The 26,559-nt window shown below is 37.5% G+C and overlaps 1 long non-coding RNA gene across 1 annotated transcript in view; it reads right to left on the bottom strand.

The window, feature by feature from the left end:
- The window catches only part of LOC104007110 (uncharacterized), a 201,777-nt gene that overhangs the window by 111,644 nt on the left and 63,574 nt on the right, over positions 1-26,559 (bottom strand). The window contains exon 3 of the long non-coding RNA XR_010158796.1: positions 23,267-23,349. This is a non-coding gene — a long non-coding RNA (uncharacterized LOC104007110). The remainder of the gene's footprint in view (positions 1-23,266; positions 23,350-26,559) is intronic.

Genomic DNA, 26,559 nt, shown 5'->3' with positions numbered 1-26,559 from the left:
GTGCAGTATGTTGTGTTTGTATGGGGCATGGGTGTCTGTGTGTGTTTAACATATCTGGTTTCTTCTGACCATGACCTTCTCAAGAGGAAGGATTGTATCTAATTCATCCGGGTATATTCAATACCCAACCTAATTAAAATAGATGTTAGCTGAATAAAAATATGAGAACACAGGTAGTTAAAGAAGAGGAAAAGGAGCCAGGGAACACCACAGCATAATTTTCAGATCTTTTTATTACTCAAATTCATGCACCTTTTCATTAAGGTGAATTAATGCTATTGTTTCAAGTTTGAAAAAAACTATTGTCCATATATATTCTTCACATGACAAGTACAATCTCAACCCCAACTTTCATATTGTCATTCTATTTTCATATCAGAAATTTAATTTGACATACATCAGCAAAATGAATGCATTAATTCTCAGTATCTCCAATATTTTATCACACATAACATAAAAATTTACACAGGGTTTTGCTTGAGTAAAAATCTGAGCTTATATGTAATCAGTGATAGAAATGAGATGCCATTCCTTCCCCAAATGGCTTGGCGTGGCTCAAGAGGAAGTGGGGGAAAAACCCTCTTTCAACATATATATGTTTAATGCCACATGCTTACATAGGGATACAGGAGTCTCGTGGAAGATAAAGAACATGAACTATGACTCTTCTTCTCCACTTACCAAACCACCAACAACATTAAAGTTCAAAATATAAAACTATGTCCAGCTGGGTGCAGTGGCTCATGCCTGTAATCCCAGCACTTTGGAAGGCTGAGGTGGGTGGATCACTTGAGGTCAGGAGTTCGAGACCAGCCTGGCCAAAATGATGAAACCCCTTCTCTACTAAAAATGCAAAAATTAGCCAGGTGTGATGGCAGGCACGTGTAATCTCAGATACTCAGGAGGCTGAGGCAGCAGAATCACTTGGACCCTGGGAGGCAGAGGTTGCAGTAAACCAAGATCACACCATTGCACTCCAGCATGGGTGACAGAACAAGACTCCGTCTCAAAAAAATAAAAAATAAATATATATATATATGTCTTTTTACCAAAAAGGACAATGAGGGCTTCCAGCCGAAAGTTTGCCATAATAAAGAAAGAGTTTTCACCTGTGTTGCAGACAGGCATGTTGCTTCTGGATCTCATATTTGGTCAGACTTGAAACTTATCCTTATTAAATCACTCTTGCACTGTATGCCTGGAGAAATGGCTCTATGTACTTGCATTTGCAATAGACTAAATGTTTGTGTTCCCCCAAAATTCATATGTTGAAGTCCTAGCCACCAAGGTGATGGTATTAGGAGGTGGGGCCTTTGGGAGGTAATTTGGTTACGAGGGTAGAGCCCTCATGAATAGGATTAGTGATAAAAGGGACCCCAGAGAGCTCTCTAGTCCTCTTTCCACCACATGAGGATGGATCAAGAAGTTGGAAGTCTGCAGCTTGCAGACCTGAAGAGGACCCTCAACAGAACTCAACCACGCTGGAACCCTGAACTTGAAATTCCAGCCTCCAGGAGTGTAAGAAATAAATTTCTGTTGTTTATAAGCCATCAGTCTATGGTACTTTGTTATAGCATCCTGAACTGACTACAATAGTATCCAGAGAGTTAAACTATTGTAACTGATTAAAAATTAGGGCCCAAGTAGTTTTATCCTAGGTCTCTCCCTCCTGAGTGTTACACTGAGGAAAGACATGTTCTCCTCGTCACTGAGATGAAACCTCATGGGTGGACAAAACTAGTGCAAAAGATAGTGGTGATAGTGATGAAATCAGCAAGGGAAGCAAAAGGACTGGGAGAAACAAATTTTAAGTAAGCCTTATCTCTGTGAATCTCCTGGGGCACTTGAGGCTGCTCACAGTGACTTACGGAGATTGGGCTTCAATGAACTGGTAAGCACCTGACTGGATGTACCTGACAGATAAAGTTATCTGGGTATCAGCTTCAGTAGGATCCACACCAAAGGTATGAATTTCTCTTTCTTCTAAAATAACTGACTCACAGTTATTTGTAAGCAGGTCGCAGTGAGTCTCAGAAAAAAATTGGGAAAAGGAACCTTGCAAGTAAACTGGGTGAGGTTTTAAAGTCATTGAAATTTGGTCATAAATACAAAGGCAATTCCATTATATCCACAAGCTTATAAAACACAGGGGACATTTGGTAACCAAAATATCAAAGTACAAAAGATAAATTTCAGAAGAAAAGTTTACAGCTTGTCCTCTGCAGGGCAGACGATCTATGATGCTCTTTCATCACAGTTAGTTAAATGAGGGCTCTGGCAGTGCAATGACTCAGAGATAACAACCGAAAGTTGTAACATTGATATCCTCAAATGTTTGGGTATATATGTGAGAACATAAATATTCAATGATGAAAAAGAGATTCAACCTGTCCTTCAAGTCTAGCCAGCTGGCTTTCCTCCATCATGCAGTGTCCTCTAAGATTATCCTAATGAAAAAAACAAAACTCTCAAGGAGCAATGGAGTGCAGTACTTTGTTGAAGAGTAGTGGTTTTATTGTTTTATTTTAAAAAGAAAAAATGAATCGTTCTGACTCCACAAGAACAGATACCTCATTTGAAGGCAGCTATTACAGTATTAGGGCCACTGAGCACTTCTAACCAATGAGGCCATCTACCACTTATCCAGAGTCACCACTGGTAGGTAAATTTCAGCAATTCTTTTCTGTGAAGGAAGGCCTTGTTCTATATGAACATTCAATTAACATTCAAGGTCTACTGGTTAATAGTGCATTAAAGTAACTTTATTACCCTTTCCAAAATGGCAGCTAAGAACTACCATTTGGAATAATAAACGGTGTGAGGAATAAGTCAAGAATATGGCATACAGACTTTCTCTTCACCCAGAGTTTTTATAAAAGAGGAAGGAAAGAGGAGAAAACAGTAAACAAGGAGGTGAGATGGCTCTAGAGGTAAACTGCACAGAAATAACCTGTGACCTGACCATAAAGAGCCGTGTTAAAAATCTAAATTCCTCTGAAGTATAATAAAACTTTCTACCATTTCTTGCAAGTGCACCTCTCAGAAATATGTTAGATGACAGCCACTAGGGGAAATCTCTAAACCCTGCTTTGCTGTACATTATTTGATAGAAGTACAATATCATCTTAATACACTAAAATGAAAATCCCATCAAGAAGAAAAAGGTTGGTATAGAGAGGTAAATATTCCCCTAGCATATATGATTAACACCTCTGACTATTTTTCTTAAGTTCAAAGAGCTATTAGAAAATTGTAGCAGTGTGCAGTTAAGTGTGGCAGATGGCATATAGGAGTGAGTGGTGTGCAATTTACAGTAAACAAATTCTTTATCTTTGACGGGTCATGGGGAGAACTAAAACGGTCTCCAATTCAATCAGGGAATATGCTAGAAAATACTGACATGCAGATTCACTAATTATAGTGAAATGTGTTAAAAAGCTACAATTATCCCCATGGATGAAACCTTTCCCATGAAGATTAGAGAAAACAACCAGGCGTCATGAGCTGACAGCAGGATGCCATTTGTAAATGTGCCCCCAGATTGGTTGACACCTGTTCAGAGAAGAGATTCAAATCTTCAGGGCCTTAAACTTGGTCTCCTCTGGAGATAGGTATACTTTTTGATAGTATGTGTACTGTGAGCTCATCAGCTGTTTTTGTATCAAATATATGGGGGAAAATGGTAACTGACATTTCTTTCTGTCTTTAGAACGAGAACCACAACTCAGCGGGGAATGAGTTCTGTAATGTTCATTAGTTTGGTTATCATAAAATTAATATTTCAAGTATTGCAGAATTTCATCTCTACCACTACTAAAAGGAAAAAGGGAATATCTAAATATTATGAACTATGTTTTTCAAAAACAGTTTGATCATATATTGAACTGCAGCCATGAAAATGTATTGGACTACAAAAGAATGTACAATTATACAAAGTATGGGAGCCACTCGAATGATCCAGTATGTGTCTTACATCAAAGCACTCCATGAGATTTACAAGTGGCTTGGGGCATGTAGAGGCCAAGGGAAATGGAAACCTTCCCCTTCACCCTCTGAAGGTTTGCTGAAAATCAACTGACAAAAGGCAGATTCATAGGAGAAGAGGCATACAAATTTGTTAATATCCACATGTGTGCACAGGAGTCATGCAAAATGTGAAAACTCAAAGGAAGGGACAGATGGTTGACTATTTTATGCCATCTTGAGATTACAGAAAGAATGGGGGCTTGGAGTGTGGCAAGACAGTTTATGGGAGGGAGAGAAGAGGAAAGGCATGGCTAGCAAGGGCAGTCTTATTATATAGATAAAATCTCATTGGTAGCTCTCAGAAGGAATAGATGGTAGCCTGTGGTTGAGTTAATCTTTCCTACATCCGGACAAGCAAGGGGCCTCAAATAAAGCCTTTTTATTTCCCTAACTTGGATTTTCCTCTATAGATGCAAATCTCCTCCACAGAAGGCAGCTTGGCAGCACTAGTCTGGTCTGCAGGCCCTTTGAATAGCTGTCTCAAAAGATGTCAAAGAGGTATATTTTAGGGTAAATATTTTTGGTTTCCTTTAGGTGTGTGAACCTGCACAGAGGTGCAATGGGATGCTCTTAAACAATGCCATGTAAGAATTTGATTCAAAGGGTCAAGATCACTGCATTGAGGAAGAGTTGATTTCAATAATCCCTTAAATTCAATGGTAGATATTAGGATATATAAAAGAAGACCTAGAATTTGAGGAGAGCAATTTACCAAACACCCTCCAGATACATGGAGCCTGGGAAATTTTACTGGGTTTGTACAATTTTTGTGTGTGATATTGCCTGTAACATAACCATTGCTTAAGAAAGCTCAGGCTGGAATTTCAGTCCAGCAGCTGATGTGTGCTGCACCAGGGGTACTGCGAGTGGTTCAAGCACCCTTGGATATGTGAGGCAAATTCTGGAGCATGAGGCTGCAGACTCTACCCTAGAGAGGTGGCACTGCCATTGTTTTAGATGAGAGATTGACTTCTCACTTCAACTGGGAAGAGATTCCCAGTTCCTCAGAAAAATGTAACAATGTGCCATTTACAAGACTTATTCATAAGGAGTTGAGTTGTTTGATCTCACTTACTGTTCCTCATGTCACTGACCATACATTCTCTCCTGAAAGAAGTTCATGACTTTGTGTTGGGCCAGTGTTTCTGGACCTGGAACAGATGTATAAACAGATATCCACCAAGTGGGCCGTAAGGTAATGTTTTTTAAAATAATTCTATTGTATACAAACTGGTTGAGAAAAAAAAACACAAAATTTAATTATTTAGTTTTATAACTCACAGGGATAAGATAATTTGATTTGGGACTTTAAATGTCTTGGTGTTTAACTTAAGATTTCTGGAATTTAATTTCTTTGTGATTTTAATTTTTGAACTTTAGTCAGTCCCTGACAATTTGTTAATAGTACAGATATTTGAATGTGGGGCACCTCTATATTGGTGGCATTTTGTTCTTGGAATAGCTTTCTGTTGTCATCTAATCTCACTGCATATCCTCTGGTGAGCTCTAGTAGACCATATGTCTCAATATAATGTGAGAGGAGAAATAAAGTGACCTCTAAGCAAAATCTTGGAATTAATTTAGATAACATACCATTCTCACTCATTTCTAGAGGCCTTCTGTATCAAAGCCTACACAGTTCACCAGCAGACCCTGAATGCTCCACAGTAGTGCCTTGTTGGAATTAAGAGAATGGTGCCATGAGGGTAAGAGTACTATCATGATAAGTGGGACCTATACCTACAGGCCTGCAGAGCTGTAGACCAATTGTTAAGCTAAACAATTTATAGACACAAAAAGTCGGGTATGTGATGAGGAACTCTGCATGATTCCCTGTGGAGAGGTTCCAAGTAGAGCAAGGCATTTTGTATTAGTCCATTCTCACACTGCTATAAAGAAATACCTGAGACTGGGAAATTTATAAAGGAAAGAGGTTTAATTGACTCACAGTTTCACATGGCTGGGGATGCCTCAGGAAATGCACAATCATGGTGGAAGGGGAAGCAGGCACATATTACATGCCGGCAGGAGACAGCGAGCGAGTTAACAAGAGCAGGAAAACTGCTTTATAAAATCATCAGCTCTCATGAGAACTCACTCACAATCACAAGAACAGCATGGGGAAAACCACCCTCATGATCCAAACACCTCCCTCCCACAACACGTGGGGATTATAGTTAGAGACGAGATTTGGGTAGGGATACAGAGCCAAACCATATCACTTTTGCATCACCACTTCATCACTGCTCACCACCCCCTAATCACCCACTATTTGGTGGGGGAAATTATTACATCAGATTTCCAAACCAGGCGGAGTTTCCTTATAGGTCTCTTAAACAATGAGGACTTAGTCTTCCCTAGCCATCCAAACCAGTAAGTGGGAGGCAGTGAGACTAGATAGCAGGGAAACATTAGCAACCTCATTTGTTCCTCTTATTTAAGCCATATTCTTCAAACCATCAATAAAAGAAATGATATTTTCATCTTCATCTGCTTGACTTATGTAACTATTTCTCAAATAGTTCTATACTCAAGCAGAGAATAAGGGTGTTATTTATTAGCCTACTCAAATTCCTATACATTGTAATTATCCTGGTACTTAAATTATTTTAAATATCAAAATGGGAACATTCACACTTATGTATTTGGTCTTGGAATATCCTTTGGTTTCTAAATCCTATTTTAGAACTTTATCTTTCCAGAAAAAATGAAGGTCAACTAAATATATTTTCAGAGCTTTTATAAAATTCCCTTGTTATATATCTGGCATGAAACAAAGTCACTATTTCATGATTATTATACTTATGTTGGGAAGGAAACATTACATATATAAATTAAAGTTTTTCTAATTAATTTAAATTCTTTTTAGATTTTTAAATCATCAGGAGGCCCATCCCATCCCACTGGATAGTTAGAAAACCCAGCCTTGTTAGTTGAACATTGTCTTCTTTTTGGACTGTCACAACCACCCTACCCAGTGCCATATGTGGGGAATTCCCTACTCCATGAATCTTGATGAGAGGCAGAGCCTCTCATTACTTCCCCCTCTGGGAAGTAAAATTTTTTTCCAAATTTTTTTTTTTGCAGCTGCATCACATGACCTAGATTCTTCTAATAAGATGCACCCACACTAGCCTGGGCTTGGAAGCTGGGATGCAAAGAAGCAGGGGGTGTGCAGAATCCACTCTGTCAACATTGGCCATAAGGGCAGTGGTTGCATCCATTTTTCAAAGGTGGCAACAACTGAAGGAGTTCTAGCATTGTCTCTATTGTCCAGAGTTGAGCTCTGGGGCACCTCCAAGGGCAATACACATTCTCAGTAGCGCTGCCTTAATGGACAAGTTCTGCAGAATGATTTGTACTTTTTCTCTGCCTATATAGCCTCCAAGTCCAGTTTTCCAGCAGTCCCAGAGATTGTGAACCATGAAATAGCCTTTTAAAATCTCATTTCTGCTTAAATTAACCAAACGTTCTATTGCTTGAAGGTAAGAATCTTGATGAATACCTTGTTCAATAACACTATCTCAGCTTCTGCCAGAATGAATACCCTCCTATCAGTTTAACACAACACTAATAAAGCCCACAAATCTACAGCCATCTGATCTTCAACAAACTCAACAAAAACAAGCAATGGGGAAAAGGCTCCCTATTCAATAAATGATGCTGGGATAACTGGCTAACCATATGCAGCAGAATGAAATTGGATCCCTATGTATCACTCCTATCGCTATCTACAAAAATTAACTCAAGATGGACTAAAGATTTAAATGTAAGTCTTCAAACTATAAAAATTCTAGAAGAAAACTAAGCTAATAGACTTCTGAATATCCGCCTTAACAAATAATTTATGACTAAGTCCTCAAAAGCAATTGCAACAAAAACAGAGGTTAAGTTAAAGAGCATCTGCACAGCAAAAGAAACTATCTGAAGAATAAATAAACAACCTATAGAAAAGGGGAAAATATATGCAAACTATCCATCTGACAGAGGTCTAATATCCAGAATCTATAAGCAATTTAAACAAATCAGCAAGCAAAAAGCAAATAACTCTGTTAAAATGTGGGCAAAGGATATGAACAGAGACTTCTCAAAAGAAGATGCACAGAAATACAAATCAAAATCACAGTGAGATACCATCTCACACTGGTCAGAACAGTTTTTATTAAAATGTCAAAAAATAACAGATGTCAGCAAGGCTACAGAGAAAAAGGGACACTTACACACTGCTGGTGAGGATGTAAATTAGACCAACCACTGTGGAGAGCAGTTTGGAGATTTACCCAGCAATTCCATTACTGAGTATATACTTAAAGGAGAATAAATCATTCTATCAAAAAGATACAGGCACTCGTAGGTTCACCACAGCACTATTCAAAATAGCAATGACATGGAATCAACCCAGGTGTCCATCAATGGTTTAAAGAAAATGTAGTTCATAGACACCACAGAATACTACACAGCCATGAAAAAGAACAAAATCAAGTCCTTAGCTGCAACATGGACACAGCTGGAGGCCATTATCCTAAGCAAAGAACACGGGAACAGAAAACCAAATACTGCAAGTTCTCACTTATAAGTGTGAGGTAAACAGTAGGTAAACATGGATGTAAAGATGGAAACAATAGACACTATGGACTAACAGAGGTGGGAGAGAGGGCTGAAAAACTACCTATTGGGTACTATGCTCACTACTTGAGTGACAGGTCCATTCATACCCCCAACCTCAGCATCACATAATACATCCTTAAAACAAACCTGCATATATACCCTGATTCTAAAATAAAAACTAAAAAAGAAAAACAAGGCTTTTTAGGTAAGTCCTCACTCTTTCATAGTTCTGCCCTCCTTTTTTTTTGCTTCCACAAAATGTATCTAGCTCTCCATAGTCCAACAGAACAGCTACTAATCCTAAGTGGCTATTGAGCATTCGAAATGTGGCTATTCTGAATTGAGATGTGCTGTAAGTGTGAAATGCACGCTGAATTTCAAAGATTTAGTAAGGAAAAAAAAAAAAGAATGTGGAATATCTCCTTAATCATGTTTTATATTAATTACATGTTGAAATGACATTTTGGAAATAGTGGGTTAAACAAAAATTAAAATTAATTTCCCTTTTCTTTTTACTTTAATGCAGCTACTAGAAAATTAAAAATTATGCATATGGCTTATATTATACTTCTATTGGAAAAACATGAGGGAACATGTGGTCATACATTTATATATTATATTACATTATTATTCTGTTAATAATCCAAATACCTAGTTCTTAAAAAAAAAATTCTTATTTTCCACAATATAATTTTATAACTAGATCATTGTTTATTACCAATGGAAGGGAAAGGAGCTAATGGCTATTAAGTGCATAGGTGCCAGGCACCATGCTATGTAATTCACCTAATCCTCATTATCTCACTGAAGGAAATATTAAAATGAGGAGATGTAAATGAGGAGATATACTAAGAAGTTAGGTAGCTTTCCCAAGGTAATATATCTATTACATGGCAAGACCAGGCCAGGAACATAGATTAGTTTATCTTCCAAGAACTCGTTTCCCATTACCCTGTGTGGTGACACCTCTTTCGCTCTGACCCTCAACCCATTAGCCATTCAGAGGAAAGCTTCCAAAATAAATTGACAGCCCATGGAGCAACAAAAACTCTTTGTTTTAATCTGTGTATCACATTCCCCTATTTTTCTTTCAGAAAATTATGGCCTTTTCCATAAATTATTTTATGGTTTACTGTTTCGGACTGTCCCAATTCCATAACTAATGGGAACTTAAACTTATGAGATATTCTTAGCCAATACAATTTCTGAACTGAAAGCAACTCTCTATTACATCTTCATGTGAGGTCTAGCTCCTCAGCTCCAAGTGAACTTAGACCTATTTTAAAACATAGATATTTTTAACTCTGTATTTTAATCAACCGATTAGCTGGTCCATTTGGGACCCTTTGAACCAGTATAGACAATGACTTTATTTTTTATTTCAAGAATATATGCCGATGGTCAAATAATTTTCCATATGTAAGTGGTAGTGTAAGAGATATATATTTTTTTCTTCTACTTTTTATTTTAAGTTCAGTGGTATATGTGCAGGAAGTGCAGTATGTTACATAGTTAAATGCGTGCTATGGTGGTTTGCTGCACAGATTATCCCATCACCTAGGTATTCAACCCAGCAGCAATTAGGTATTCTTCCCCATGCTCTCCCTCCCCCAACCCTCACCAACAGGCCACAATATGCGTAGCTATCCCTATGTGTCCATGTGTTCTCATTGTTCAGCTTCCACTTATAAATGAGAATATACAGTATTTAGTTTTCTGTTCCTGTGTTAGTTTGCTGAGAATAACAGCTTCCAGCTTCATCCATGCCTGGGGAAAGGACATGATCTCGTTCCTTTTTATGGCTGCATAGTATTCCACAGTGTGCGTGTGTATATGTGTGTGTGTGTGTGTGTGTGTGTGTGTGTGTGTGTGTGTGTGTGTATACACACATACTGTGGAACATTTTCTTTATCCAGTCCATCATTGATGGGTATTTGGGTTGATTCCATGTCTTTGCTATTGTAAATAATGCTGCAGTGAACATATGCATGTATATATCTTTATAAAAGAAGGATTTATAATCTTTTGACTATATACCCAGTGATGGGATTGCTGGGTCAAATGGTATTTCTGCCTCTTGGTCTTTAAGGAATTGCCACACTGTCTTTCACAATGGTTGAACTAATTTATACTTAGGAGATATATTTTTAATTTCTGGTATGTTGAAATTTCTGGAACATATTGATAATTTATGAGACCATCTGGAAAGATTTCTTTTTAGTAAATAAAATATCCAGAGCAAATAAAACCATAAAAGTCCAGGAAAAAAATTAATACCACTATTTATAGTTGCAAAATAAACAAAATAGGTTTGTTAATTTAGCTTTCATAACAGATTTTCTCCCCAAATCTTGTTCTTCATAGCCTCTGAACTTTTGCCAAATTCAGATTAATCTGTTCCATATACATATTTATCCAAACAGGATTAGCCTTTTTATTCATTCTGTGGTGACTATAGAAGCAATAGTGAGAGAGACCTGTACAATCAAGGCCTTTGTTGAAATGTTCTTTTAACAAAAATCTTCACAACCTGACTGCCATAACCCATATACCCCAGGAAGTTGAGAGAACTAGGGTCTGAGAAAGGTAGAAGTGGTGTCACAGCACATCTTTTGTCATAATAAAATTGAGTGTATTCAATTCTTCTAAGTAGCTTCATTTGAGTACTTTAAAAAATAAACTAGATGCCATCTAAAGGGCTCTAAAATATGCTCAAAGGAGAGACATAAGAAACATATATCCTAAAGAAGTGCGCAGACAGTGAGGTTGAGAATAAGAGACACTCTGACTTGAAGTGCAGGAAAGATTACCATGAACTGAAATGATCTGAGGAGGTTAAGAGGCCTTCGACAGGGATAGGCATTGAGAAGTGAACCTCAGAAGTGCAAATTAGAGGCAAGGAAGAGAATAGCATTTTGCAAGACAGCTAAAGTTGGTTGGAGTACAATGTAAAATAAATGAAAGGAAAATCAGATCAAATATCTGTGCCTTAGTTTATGTTGTGAAATACCTTGAATGCCAAGCTGAAGACTCTGGATATTATCCTATCTGCTATGAGGTAATATTCAATAATTTTATGTAAAATGATGAGAATATACTGGTTTGATAAGATTCTGAGCTAATGAAATCAAAGGGAGGAAAAGAGGATATAAAATACACAATAAAGCAAGCACTAGCAAAATGGTGGCTCTAGTTGAGGATTAAGGATGAGGGTTGAATCTGAATTGGAATGAAGGTACCAGGCCTGGAAATTTAGAAGGACTTCAGTATGAACAAAAATACAATTAATATGGATATTGCAAGAGAAAACCAATTTGAAAGAATCAAATGCTAAATTCCATTGCTAAGTTGATAACAGTATTAACAAGACATCAAGACTGTGTAAAGGGTTGTGGAGTTTGAGTTTTCTGATTTGCTAACTTTACCACATGTATTAAGGCATTAGAGCAGTATGGACAGTCAAAATCATTGAAAAGTTGCTTATTATTTATTGGAACTATTTATTACCTTGAATCACTGCCTGATTTTAGCTTAAATAACTTACTATGAAGTGATTATTCAGAGGTGATCACAAATATTCCAAGTAATTGGGCAAATGAAAATATGCCAAAGCAAAGAGACTACTACTAGAGGCATTTATCCTTAGCAGATATGCATTTTTATTTTTATAATAAAACACCTGAACTAGTTGTTTTATTTTGTTCTCATTTATTGGAATGCATCCTTTGATTAGACATAATTTCTTTTGATAGGTATGATTCACCTTGATCTTGACTTTTTAAAAATGTAATCAGCAGTTCTCCAAAACTCCATTCTTATTCCACGTTATTTTTATATGGTGTACCCAAACATAGAAACTGAGTGAACCAATAGCACAGTGACTGGTGCAGAATTGGTTGGTTCCTTTAAAATAATTTATACATTTAACCAAAATTATTGTTATGAGAAAAACCTGGGCCAGGTACAGTGGCTCACACCTGTAATCCCAGCACTTTCAGAGATTGAGGCGGGTGGATCACCTGAGATCAGGAGTTTGAGACCAGCCTGGCCAGCATGGCGAAACCCCGTCTCTAATACAAACACAAAAATTTGTCCGGCTTGGTGGCAGGCACCTGTAATCCCAGCTACTCAGGAGGCTGAGGCAGGAGAATCGCTTAAACTGGGGAGGCAGAGGTAGCAGTGAGCCGAGATCACACCACTGTACTCTAGCCTGGGCAAAAAGAACGAAACTACATCTCAAAAAAGAAAAAGAAAAAAGAAAAAGAAAAACCTGGGACTATAAAATCCCCCTACCCCCACAAGCTGGGAAAGAGCCAAGAGACCAAAGAATGACTCAGACAATTCCAGCTTGACCAGATGAGTTTATCAGGACTTACATATAGGGCTGCTGACGGCAGCAGGGCAGCTCTAGAGATTCACCTCTTATCTAAGCTACCTTTAAGCTAATTTTGTGGCTCTTTGCCTACTGTGTATGTGTAATGAGGCTGTTTTCCTTGGCATGTTCCCAGCTATGCCCCAGGATGTTTGGGTTCTCAGGGACATCCACTCTTTGACTGGGCACCATGGCCTTGGCTCACTGCCCAGTCTTCATTAAGTAACCTGGTGGGAGACTTGTCACACTACAATTGTTGAGTTCTCTCCAAATTATTTTAAACACATAATCCTCCAATAAGAAATACATAAGGACTTGATTTTTAAGAATGCATTTGGGAGGATTGGCTTTTATTTGACCACATACTAAAAAGTAACCACTTATAACAGATTGAAGTATATTTATCTTTTTTTTTCTGTTTTGCTGTTTGCTATCTAAAATTGTCTACTAAGTTCACTGTTCTTTTTATTTTTAATTTTTTTAGAGATGAAATATCACTATATTCCCCAGGCTGGTCTCGAACTCCTGGCCTCAAGTGATCCTCCCACCTCAACCTCCCAAGTAGCTGGCATGAGCCACCCTGCCCACCAAAGTCATTCCTCTAAATTAAACAAGTTTGAACATAGAGATTTGGGAATTTTAAGAGCATCATAGCTGGATTAATGCTTGATAACTCCTTATAGTACATTATAATAGACAAGAAAATTACTTACTTTTTTTTCTAACACATCTCTAGACCACAAGTATAATAGAGACGCTACAAACTTTATTCTAGCTTGATTCACTTGGAAAAATACAAGTGCATAAAAGAGTTCTAAGACAAATGGACTACTATTACTACAGCTAGCAGCTATTAGTATTATTTATAATTACTACCCCCTTCTAAAAGGATTTCCTTGCCAAATAAATTATAAAAGCTACCGATTTTAACTTGTAAGGAGATGGATTTGTGGATATTATGTCTCCTTTTTGTTTTATCCAGCAAAGTAGAGAGAAAAACTAAACTGGGCAGAACAAATAGAACCTATTTGACTTGTATGACAGAAAATTCCCCCAGGTGGAAGCTTCAAAGAGCTATAATAAATTTTGATTTGGAGAAATATAATATTTCATGATAGAAAATATTTCATTTCCCTAAACTGCTGTATTGCACATGCCTATAAGAGAAGAACAAGAAACATGAAATTTTATTGACTGATAAAAACAGGACTGATAGTTAAGATTTGTGGGGGGGAAGGGAGCAAGCTAATTTGGGAAATGAAGATAAGGCTATAAGTTGTGGGATGATATTAGTACCTACAGTATAGGGGTTTTGAAGGATTAAAAGAGACAACGTATATGAGGTGCTTGTCAGCATCCATGTCACACTGTAGGTATTCCAACACCCTTCCTAACATGCTACCTACTATCACCGCTACCAGTGTTACTTCCATCACTACTAATATATCTCAAGCAATATATTAATCAGAAGTATCTAAGTTGCAATTAAATGACTTTCATTATATTAGAGGTTACCATTCAATTAGAAATCATGCTTTTTTTCCCACCCATATTCATACTTGAATTTAATTCAATATAAATCAGGATTACTGGTTTAATCATCATAAACTTATTTGATAATTTTTAATAGACAAAGTACAGCTTTAATTAGCCAATTTCTCACTCTAAACATTCAATTTTCATCTTTTGAAACAATCAGTATTTAAACCCAGAAAGAGTCCCCAGATTGTTTAATGCAGATATGCTGGAGGCGAGGAGGCGATCATCAGGTCACACCCCAATGTAAGCGGGGTTTCAGAAATACTTGTCAGCCAGCCAAGGAGGGGCCAGACTGGAGAGGAATGGAATGTTGGTGGAATGCATAAGTTATAAGGTTACTGAAGTTAACCAGGAATAAAATAAGGATATGTCCAGTTTTGCAAATAAGAAATGAAATAAAAAAATATAATAATACCTAACTTAGGTAGAAATGAAATTTTATCAGCCCTAATTACCCAAAACAAAGCTGGGAACCTGTGCTAGGAAAAAATGGCCACAATGCACAGACACAGAAAGTGGCCCTCAGCCCTTACTTAGAGTCTATCGATTTCCATTTTGCATACAAATCATGCAATCCATCCCAGGTTGTAAGACAAATGGTTCAAGAAGAAGGAGAATTTTTAAAAAACACATGAAAGCAGTCAACTATTCTAAAAGCAACAGTCTAATGCCTTTGTTGTGGGGAAAATATATCTCGAAGCATAGAGATACCTCCAGGGAACATCTTAAGCTGGCATCATCATAAAGATGAGTTGGTTATTTTACAACTCAACAAGAGGGAGAAAATGATTTCTGCTAAATTTCTGAGTGCTAGGGAGAGTCAACAGCAAGAAGGGGCTAATTTACAAGATGGCGGCAGGATAGATACAGAGAGAAGGCGGCTAAGTATTCCAAAGGACAGCCAGAAATAGGAAGGGCCACAAAAGTGTGTAGCCTTGGGAGGGAGCAGAGAGAGAAGCAGAGGACCTGAGAGTTGAGGCAATGCCATGGAACCCCATGAGAATACAGTAATACCTTCTTCATTGGATTGTTGTAAGGATTAAATGATGTATCTGAAGTTGTATTCATTGTTGATTGCTGTGTAACAAATTGCCCCACAAGTTAGTGGTTTAAAAAAGCAAAATTTATCATCTCAGAGTTACTAAATCCAGCCAACACTCCAAGGGGTAGAACTACACAAAGCATGAATTACACAAGGTGGAGGTCATGGGGGCCATCTTAAAGGATGCTGACTACAATTGTAGGTAGCAAAGTGCCAGCACATAAGGGCTCAATATATGCTAGCCCCTATAACTATTATCATTTGGAAAATTCACAAAACAACTATTTATTGTCACTGAATAAATGAGGTATTACTGTGCTGAAGTTTCAAATCATGTTCTAAAGAATAAATAAAATGAGAAATACCCAATGATGAAACTCAAGCCACCAAATATTAATCCAGCAAATTATATCTAAACATATAATATTAGAAATAATTTGTATTGGGAAAGGAGGGACAGTCAGAAGCAAAGGGCAATGGAGGCCACTAGCATCACCTCCTCACTATGAAGGTTTGCAAAAGTGGCCCCCTCGTGCTGGTGTGATTCCATCCTGCATGACTGTTCTCTGGAGCAGTAGTCATTATCTCTGTCCACCTTTTCTCCCACCTAAGTCCTTGCCACCACCCCAGTGGAAGATTTGACATGAACCCCCTAAAGCCCCAGAACTATCTTTTTGGTTATGAGCTAAACACTGACAAAGTTTGTCACTTTAATGTAAATAATGATGAAAAAACTACAGTTTTCTTTAAGAACAGTCAGTTTAGGGGCTGATACATAGGATGAATCGCACATTGCTGAAGCAGAGGCAGTGAATTACAAAGGTGGTCCAATTGAAATAACACTGGCACTTTGAAAATGTCTGTACAGCCAGTGGTTTCCCTTAGGGGCTTTGAAATACCACCACCCGTGGTCTTATGGTTGAAGCGTGGTTCAGGGCCAGGGCATATTAGTGGACAGCACTTAGTAGCTGTGGAGGAAGAGGCAGAGTGAGAAGATGAAGAGGAGGAGAATATAAGGCTCTTAAGTATACCTGGAAAGCAATCCGCCCCTAGAAATGGTAGTGAGGTTCCACAGAAAAAAAGGAAAACATGCTGCTGATGAAGATGATAATAATAGAGATGATGACGATGAAGATGATGATTTTAATTATGATGAAACTGAAAGAACACATCCAGTGAAGAAGTCTATATGAGATACTCCAGCCAAAAATACACAAACATCAAACCAGAAGGAAAAAGACTCAACACCATCAGCACCAACATCAGAAGGTCAAGAATCATTCAAAAAAAAAAAAAAAAAAAAAAACAGGGAAAAAAAAAACTAAAACACCAAAAGGACCTTGTTCTGTGGAAGAAGACATTAGAGCAAAAATGCAAGCAACTGTAGAAAAAGGGACTTCTCTTCCCAAAGTGGAAGCCAAATTTATCAATCATGTGAAGGACTGCTTCTGGATGACCGACCAGGAAGCTGTTCAAGGTATCTGGCAGTAGATGAAGTCTCTTTAAGGAAGATAGTTTAAACGGTTTGTTAAAAATTTTATCTTATTTCATTTCTGTAACAGTTGATATCTGGCTGTCCTTTTCATAATGCAGAGTGAGAACTTTCCCTACTGTGTTGATAAATGTTGTCTAGCTTCCATTGCCAAAAATGTGTTGTCCAAAATGTCGGTTTTTAAAGATGAAACTCCAGCCTGTGCATGGTTTTAAGCATATATGGAATGTTATGATAGCACATAGTAGTAGTGGTGGTCAGACATGGAAATGATGGGAAGACAAAAATATACATGTGAAATAAACTCAGAATTTTAACAACATAAATAAATAAAAACTAAAAAGTTGCCCTTTCTCACCATGACCACCAGATTCTTCCACTCTGCAGCTGCAAACCCCTGCATTAAATAGTGCTCTGCTATCTCTGCTTTATGGTGGATCAAATGGTGTATGTGGAAAAGAAAATAAGCATCTATTACTTCAAAAATTGGTGGAATTATTGGACAACAACTTTTGTAAATCAAATCAGATTTCCATCAAATTACATTAATACAAGCTGCAGGAGAAAAGGAAAGAGGAATTAGGAGAATTCGATGGGGCAAATTCTGAAATAAAATAGCTATCTCTCTCATCTTTGCCAATGAAATATTAAAGATGTCAAAAGTGGATCATTACCACTGCTATCAACATGAACAGCCCTCAGAAGGGAGCAACCTTGGATGCTGTGGCCATCCTAAAACTGACAAGCTCAAATCCATTACACTGTAAATGTATCTTCGTCCCCAACCCACCCACCAGCAAAGTGTCCTAAGACAGCTGCTAATTTAAAGGCAGAATTAATTATAAGCGACTCAGTGACAGATGCTCTGCATTTGGACTCCAACTGAAAAAGCCTCTGTGTTCTGGGCATGATGCTGGTGTTCTACTCTGAAGATTCCCCCGCAGCAGAGGCCACATTACTTGGTGGGTGGCTTGCTTGCCACCTGTTTGGGCAAACCACTGTGACTTAGCCTAGTTTTCTGATTTCCCCAGCTTGCCGTTCCTTCTGCTGGTCTTCTCCTTCTTTCCCTGTAGCTAAAGCACAGTCTTATTTGTCACCACCCGTCAAGACACACAGGAGAAAGGGGATCCATACCAGACAATTTTTCCTCCATTCCTTTCTCTAGAAGCCAGACAAGGTATCCTTCAGACAAAGAAAGCACTGACCATGCACAGAGAGTCCTTTGCCTCTTTGAGATTAGTCACAGCCTCAAAAGTGACCAGCTATCGTGTCAATCCATGCTCCTAGCTCCCCATAAACTTCCTCATTCCTCATTGCTAGAGAAGACACCTAGAATGTTTTCATGTTTATTTTAAAAGTAATACATTTACATTTTAGAAAAGCTAGACATACAGAACATTTTTAAGAAGAAAATAGTCAGAATACATTTTCCATTCTGTTCAATGAATTCTTTTCAAAGAGTTCTCCATGCCCTATATTTGGTAGAAGTCCTCAGTATGTATCATGCATAGAGAAAAAGGAACAATTTTACCTTAAGTTTATACCTTATATGCCTGGAATAAATGATGGCCACTAATATTCTTAGATTTTTCATTTTGTTTAACACGTATTTTTGAGTTCACTCTAACATATTTTAAACCCCGAATGCCAAGGTCATACAAAATAGCCAATTTTATAAATTATTTTTCTTTATAAAAATTAAGCTTCACCTATTGATACCTTTGGAGAATGTCTCAGTCAGTTCAGGCTGCTATGCCAAAGTATCATATGCTGGGTGGCTTATGAACAATACAAATTTATTTCTCATATTTCTGGAGGCTACCAGTCCAGGATCAGGGTGCCAGCATGATTGGGTACTGGTGAGGGTCACCTTCCAAGGTGCAGACTGCTGTCTTTAATTGTATGGCACAAAGAGGGTGAGAGAGCTCTCTAGAGTCTCTTTATTACCTAATTACCCCCAAAGTTTCTGCCTCCTAATACCTTCACATTAGGAGTTAAGATTTCAGCCTATAAACTTGGAGGGGGAGGGTACATAAACATTCAGTCCATCGCAGAGAATAGTGCAGTGCTAGGAAATTGCTGCTTTCCTTTTAGTCTGCTTTTAGATGAACTCGTCTCTACAAATGTTATTCCTATCCCACGTTTTATCTGCCAAATTCCAAAACCCTTCCAACTCTCTTCCATAGATTCTACTTCTCAGCCTGCCGTTTTTATTTTGTGTAAACATTATGTTTAACAATCATGACTTGCATAATACAATCACAAATAAAATTTATTTCAATATCTTAGAATCCACTCTAATAGGCTAGATCTTTCTTGATATCCTTGATGTTTCTGGTACTTCTAGGGTAATAAAAATACCCATAATTCATTCAAGTCTCATGACAGTCTCAGTAATTATTTAGTCCTGTGCAATGGTCAAAATTCAGTCTTGCATTAAATTTAGAACATTAAATTTAGTAGAAGGTCGCACACTAGAGCATTGTGCCACACAAGAAGTTCAACATTCACCGGAAAAACAAAATTGTTTAATATCCCACTTAGAATGACCTGTAACTACCTGTATTTATTTAGAAAGTGAAATCTATAGCACTGTTCACCCCAGAAGCTCTGGAAAGAGTATTTCTATAGTTACTGAATTAACCTCGCCAGCATTCCACAGGTGATCTGCGGTAAAATACATAACCTCAGTCATTTAAGAGAAAACACCAATGGAATGACACTTGATTCATAAGTGGTAAAGTCCAAATTTGACAAATCAAAACTGTTCTTGACCAGAAACTTTAAATTCCAAATGTCAAGTGAACTAATTTGAACTAAATGTCAAATTTTTTTCTAGCCTTCTTCTTCCCTGACATTTTTTTTTTAATTTCACACGACAATTTTGGATGTCATCATGCTGAGTTTCATCACCCATCAGAACATTTAAATTAAAGACATCTGACAGACAGATTTGGCTTATGAATTCATTTTCATAATGTTCAAATATCTGTGTCTGACAAGTGGGCTTTTTTGTAATAAGCATATTATAAGCCAGCAGGAGTCATCTTGCTAGTTACATTTTCATGCAAGAATTAGATATTAGGAGATTCCTAGGTCAGTGCAATCAACTGCAATTTAAACATTTTTAAAGGACTTATCAGCTTTTAGAAAAGGACTATCATGACTTCCAAATGGGACCAGAAATGGCAGAAAAGAAAAGCAATGTATCATGATATTTTTCCTATATCCTTATGCCCTTCATCTTAAAACTTATAACTGAAATATAAAAGGTGGTTAAAATAACGGTTTATAAAATATGTATTCTACAGGGATTTTTTTTTCTCTTCCCTTCAACAAGGCCTGCAACTGAAAATCAGCAAAGTTTTATCTTGCTCGCTTCATTCCCAACCTCAGGCAAACTCTCAACCCCAAGCTCCTCTTTTGCTGCCGATACTCCACAGCTTACCGCAAGTGGATTCTCCAGGTCTCTGTGCCTCCTCTCCAGTCCTCTATCCCAGATTTCCAGGGTGTAGTCACACCCCATGATTAATAATTCCATGGTATGGGGTAAACATCAAGCATTTTGCACATTATTCTTCTGAGTCCAAAAAAATGTACCTCATCACAAGCTTCCTAAGAAGGATTTCGTTAATACCAGAAGGTTTTTCTAATTGTCACCTAACTTAGTCCCTGGACATAACATGTCCTCAATCAATGGCTTTTTAACTGATCTAATTATAACAATTTTCAGCAGATTAAGAGCAAAGATATTGTGGTTCACAAACATTTTACAACACAGGCACAGGGCCTGATAGACACTGACTGATCAATTCTGCGGGGAGAGAGAGAGAAAGAGACCATACATAATATTTTACTCAATAATTGTACAAGAAAATTTGAGCCATTTTTTCTTCATGAGAAATTCTTCAGATCAAATAACAGAATCATGATAATAACCATAAAATAATACAATTTTAGGCATTTACAATGCACCATATATTATCATCATCATGTTATATACATTGCTTCTGTGCTGGGCTATACCACATATATTAGTCAGGTTATGTGAGTTAATGCTACAAATACAGCCCTGAAATCTCAGACACTTCAATCAAACAGCAAAGACTTTTTTCTGCCTCATGTTATATGGCCATTGGGAGCCAGCTGGGGCTGACAGAGCACCATGTCAACGCTTGATTCCACAATTCCCAAGTCAGGAGAAAGGATGTGACAATGACAACTAGTACACTGGTTTGCAAAGGCTTCTGCCTAAAAAAAGACACACAGCGTTTCAAAAATCCCTTCAAACCTCAAAAATCACTCAAAAAATTGAGCATATAATGGAACCTAGGAAGTTCTTTAAATAAAGCTCTTAAAATGACAACAAAGGATTAAAGTAACTGGACTGTCCAATAGCAAATACAATACATTAAAATTGCAATGGTAGCAAAACGTATCACACGTTTTCTATGTACAAGGTATCATTCTGACGTTTAACAGGTACTAGCTCATTTAATCCTCAGGACAGCCTTTTAAGGTAGGTACGAATACTATCTCCATTTGACTGACAAGGTAACTGAGGAACCAAGAGGTTGAATAAATTGCCCAAGGGCACACAGCTGTTAAGTAGTAAACAAGAGACTGGAAATAGACATTCTGGCTACAACGTCTGTACACTTAACCTCTGTCAATCTAAACCATTGCAATACATGTGAAGACTTTGTTGTTTTTCAGTATGAATAAATATGCACAATAATCTACAATTACACAATTCCTGTCTAGTTTTAATTTCCAGTTCTTTCAGTAATGTGTGCCTTGAAGAAAATGTTCCTGGCCTATCTGGTCTTTTCTGTTTTGTCTGTTATTCTTGGTAAGTTCCTGTGGGGCAGAGATCACACTAACATCCAGCAACATGACAGCAACATAATTAATGCTTAATAAATATTTGTGGAGCAAATGAATAAAATTCAAGTTTTCCATTTCTTCTGACTTATCAATCTGACTCATAACATCTAAACTAGAAAGTGCTTTTATTAATTTTTTAATGTTGATGCATATTTTAAAAACCTTTGAGTTCCTGGTCTGCAAAATTCAAACATAGTCATTATCAATTGCTAATTTCTGTCAACGTACTCTCAAAATTCTGGCCATGTATGTTGCCCAAGAAATAGCTTGTTGGTATCAATTGCACAAGTATTCTTCTGATCTCCCCCATGCTGTTTAACCATTTGGTACTATGTCCTGTAGCCTGCATGAGCACCCTACAGCATCCTGAACAGAAGGCCCTGAGTGCACAGGAAGAAATTCAGTTGCCTATTATACACAAATTCCCCACCACCCCTCATGTCTTCCTCACTGTCCAGAATCCAGACTTAGAGATAATAGATAACAGGTCAGAGAAATCTGATACCAAGCATAAGATTCAAAAAACTCATCATTTTATGTAGAAATCTATACTGAAAATTCTTTTTTCCTTTGATGTATTGATCACTGACTGCAACAAAATAAGCAGAAGTGAGACATAAGGAGATAATAATGGAGAAAAAAAGAGACTGCAAAATAGACTACTATACTAAAGACTGTAGTCCACATTGGAAAAGAGACCGTCTCATGATTGCCTCTCTGGCTGTTATATTAAGTACCTAGTTTCCTATACGAACTTCGCTTTACATACTAATAGGATGTTCTTAAAGCATTTGAAATAAGCCACGGGCCTAGGAGAGTATTCCTTGAACCGCACTCCATTGATTTGCTTTTCCTGAAATGCCTATATACCCTTGATGTTAAATGGGTTCTTTGATCAAATAGACTAGAAAAAAAAATGGATCCAGGATAATTACATCAGTTTCTTTGTTCAGACTGCTCAGATACTTTTCAATGCACACAATTGTATAAATAGAAACCTCTAAGGTATGTTCATTTTATTTTCCCATCTTTGTGCACCACCATGATGAAATAGCCTATGCTTTTGAACATCTATACTTCTATAGAAAATGTATCTTTGTAGAATCATATTTGACAAGTAAAGTCTTTCTTTCAAATCTGTGGCTGATGACTTAAATGTTCCCAAAGCCCTTATAATTAAGGACCCATGTGTCAAATAAGCATGGCATTTTAACTCAGTCCGAAGCACACACTGTGTACACACACACACACACACAGAGAGAGAGAGAGAGAGAGAGAGAGAGAGATCAGTAAACTTTACCTTGTTTGGAGAATTAGTCATTCAATATTTCGCAGTTCCTTACTTGGCTGGATCTTTCCGTGGGTTGGGGGCTCACCTTTCACCTAATTAATGCACGAAGAATTACTAACTGGACAATTGGCTCTGTAAGATTCCACAGTGTGCTTAAAACTCATGCTGTCTTTCAGCATCTTTCTTTCCCTTTGATTATTTGAGACAGAGAACTAAATTCAACTTCTATAGTTACCACTTACTTCGTAAGTTGTGCAACTTATTTAACCTTTGTTAGTCCCCATTTCCTTACCTATAAACTGAGAGTAGTGATATTTCTCTTGCAGAGTACTCCTGAGATTAAATGAGAACATTTGTAATACAGAACTAGTACAACTCATTAACAGGAAGGACTCCACAGATGCTACTTCCCTTTATTCTACCACTTCATCCTCACCTCCCTTCTACCTCACCATCTAATATCTCTAAATAGTTTAGTAAAAATAAAATAAAATATTCCAAAGCATACTTTGTATTCTAAATCAATTTCTAAATTGTCTATCTAACTGGTATAGTGAAGCTCTCTTAAGAGGCAGTGAAATTAGAAGGGAAAACCAATGATACAATCACGCTATGGTTGGGTATACTTATCCAGTCATCTCTATTCTAATCCTTCCAGTCATAACAAAAGATGCAACATTTCTACCACTGAAAGTGTTGCAGAAAAGCCTATAAAAAGACTTTTAATGTGAAATTTGAAAAGATAACGTTTAATTTTGTTGACTTATGTGTTCACCACTGTCTCAAAGAAAACCTGTAGCTGATTGATTTTGTGTTAGATATTCCTTGTCATAATATCAAAACTTTCTTTCAATTGTGAAATTTGGATTAAATAAACTATTTAAGCTGATGCATGTAATTGTGGGCATGATAAATAAGGAAGATAAAGCTTTATCCTTGTTTTAATTATGGAAAATTAAAGCACAAAAAAAGTTCATGCTTCAGTTTTGAGATCTCATTCAGGCTATGTCCCAATATCTAAAAAAAATCTGAATCAGGATTAAAATTCTGGCCCATCTGCTTCAACTCAACAAATCAGACATTTCTCTAACTCCAACATAGAAAAATAAATCATAGATTTCTTTATAATTTCCCCCTTGCTTTTTGATATATTACAAGTACAATTTCAGAAAACCCTGTTTCATTCTCCATTAGAAAAACTATTTTCTTTTTAAAAAGTATCATTGCTCCCTAAACTATAATTTAAAAAATAATTAATATTCTCCCTTCTAAAGCAGTAAAAAATATGTTGTTTTCAACAAATTTAGGCAATATGCAATGCTTTAAAATCTTTAGAATTGGGATTTTTAATGAAAATATGCCTGAGAGAAAAAAATTATTTCCACTTTGGGATTTACCCAGTGTCATAATCTAAATGTTTATTCCAGAGGAAGCTTATAATTCCGCCTGTATCGGGTTGTCCTAGTCATCATGTTAATTTTACCACTGACATTGCTCATACAAGGAGTACCCCCTAGGATTTCCACACTGAGTAGGAGCAACCTTCTTTCCTCTTCCTGGTCAGAATCAATCACCCTAGCCAAATATTGTAATCCCTCTCCTCGTTACCCGAGTAGCATGAAATGGGCAGGTGACAGCATCTACTTCTAATTAAATAAATCAATTGGTATCTCTAGAAGCATTGCCCCACTTCAAGCTAAACTCAGAAACCAGTATAAAAGTAAAAATTTTGTGAGTCAGTTAAAATGTGAAAGCAGCTATGTCTTTGATATTAGATCCATGAATTTCAGTTATGTAAGAAGCAGCACCATATGTCGGTAGTTGATTCAGAATGTATGTTGTATAGTGTAAGAAAGGATTTTATCCTACATGGCATCCTACTGTTTTGAGTACTCCAGTTGCTTTTGGGTGATAGAGTATGTAATGATACCAGCAAATCCCATGGCAGCATCCCAGCTCCCTACTTCTTTCACTCTCACCTGAGTTCCTTAGGAAGAAACAATCTTGTGTAGAATGTGATGCTCTCAACGATATTCGGTAATTCCTTAGAAGAGTTTGTGGGGAGAAGGAGGTGTGGCGGGTGTGGAGCTGGCAAGAGCTTGATGCAGGAGAAAAACCCACCTGAACCCGGAGTATGTATCTATCCCAATGAGGGCAAACTGGTGCCTTCTCCAAGATGGAAGGCTTCCAATAAAATCAGACTGTTACAAGGTAAATGCCAGGTCCCTCCTTGGTCAGTATCAAATCAGGGACTTAGTGTTGGACCCTCTAATCACAGGAGGGCACTAAATGATTTTGGTACTCAGGTTCCTAGTTACAGTAAGAAAACGTACACGTTGTTGGGCTCATGCCTAGTCCCCAACCCTCACATCATCATCACTTTCTTCGTTAGCCTGTTTAGTCTTTTCAAAAGAGCTTTCAGTATTAGTTATTTTCACTTCCTTGCCTCCAGTTTACTCTGATCCAGTCTGGCATTCATACTCACCACTGGTCTTAAAGAGCCCTTTTTAAGGTAATTAAAAACCTCCATTTGGCCAAATCCAATGGTCAGTAATCAATCCACAACCTGGTCAACCCTCTTCAACTCCTTCCTTGAAACTTTTCTTATTTTAGCCTCTGGGACCCCTCCTTTCTCCAATTTCTCCCTACTTCACTCCTCCTGTCACCTTTGTTAGATCTTTCTCCTCTTCCAGCTTCTAATCACTGAAGTTCCCTAGGGCTCTGTCCTTAGATATTTCTTCCCTACCTGCACTCCCTTTAGAGATGATATCATCCAATCTCTTGCCTTGAAATGTCCTCTATATGCTAGGGATCCTCACCTTTATGTTACCACCCCAGACCTCCTCCCTAGATTCCACACCCATATAACTACCTACTCAATATCTCCATTTATCTAATAGGACTCTCAAAACTAATATAGCCAAAAAATTATTTCTTCTTATCCCACAGTCTGCTTCTCATAAAGTACTCCACATCTCGGTAAACGCCCACTTTATCCTTCCCATTGCTCAGACCAAAATCTTTGGAGCTATCCTTGACACCATTCTTTTTCTCATATCCATATCCAATCCATTAGCAAATTTTGTCAGCTCTACCTGCAAAGCATATCCAGAATTCAACCACTTCTTACCACCTTCCCCACAACCACTACAGTCTCATCCATCATTTCTTTTCCTGAAGCAATTAATGGTTTCCTAGCCTGTTTTCTTCTTTCCCACTCACTCCCTATGGTCTGTTCCCCCACAGCATTCCAAATGACCCTTTTAAGACATAAGTTCTATCATGTTACTCTTCCAACAAAA

The sequence above is a fragment of the Pan troglodytes genome, chromosome 6 (assembly GCF_028858775.2).
Source record: "Pan troglodytes isolate AG18354 chromosome 6, NHGRI_mPanTro3-v2.0_pri, whole genome shotgun sequence".
Lineage (NCBI taxonomy): Eukaryota > Metazoa > Chordata > Mammalia > Primates > Hominidae > Pan > Pan troglodytes.
The sequence above is the reverse complement of the archived record's forward strand: the minus strand, read 5'-3'. Positions and strand labels throughout refer to the sequence as shown.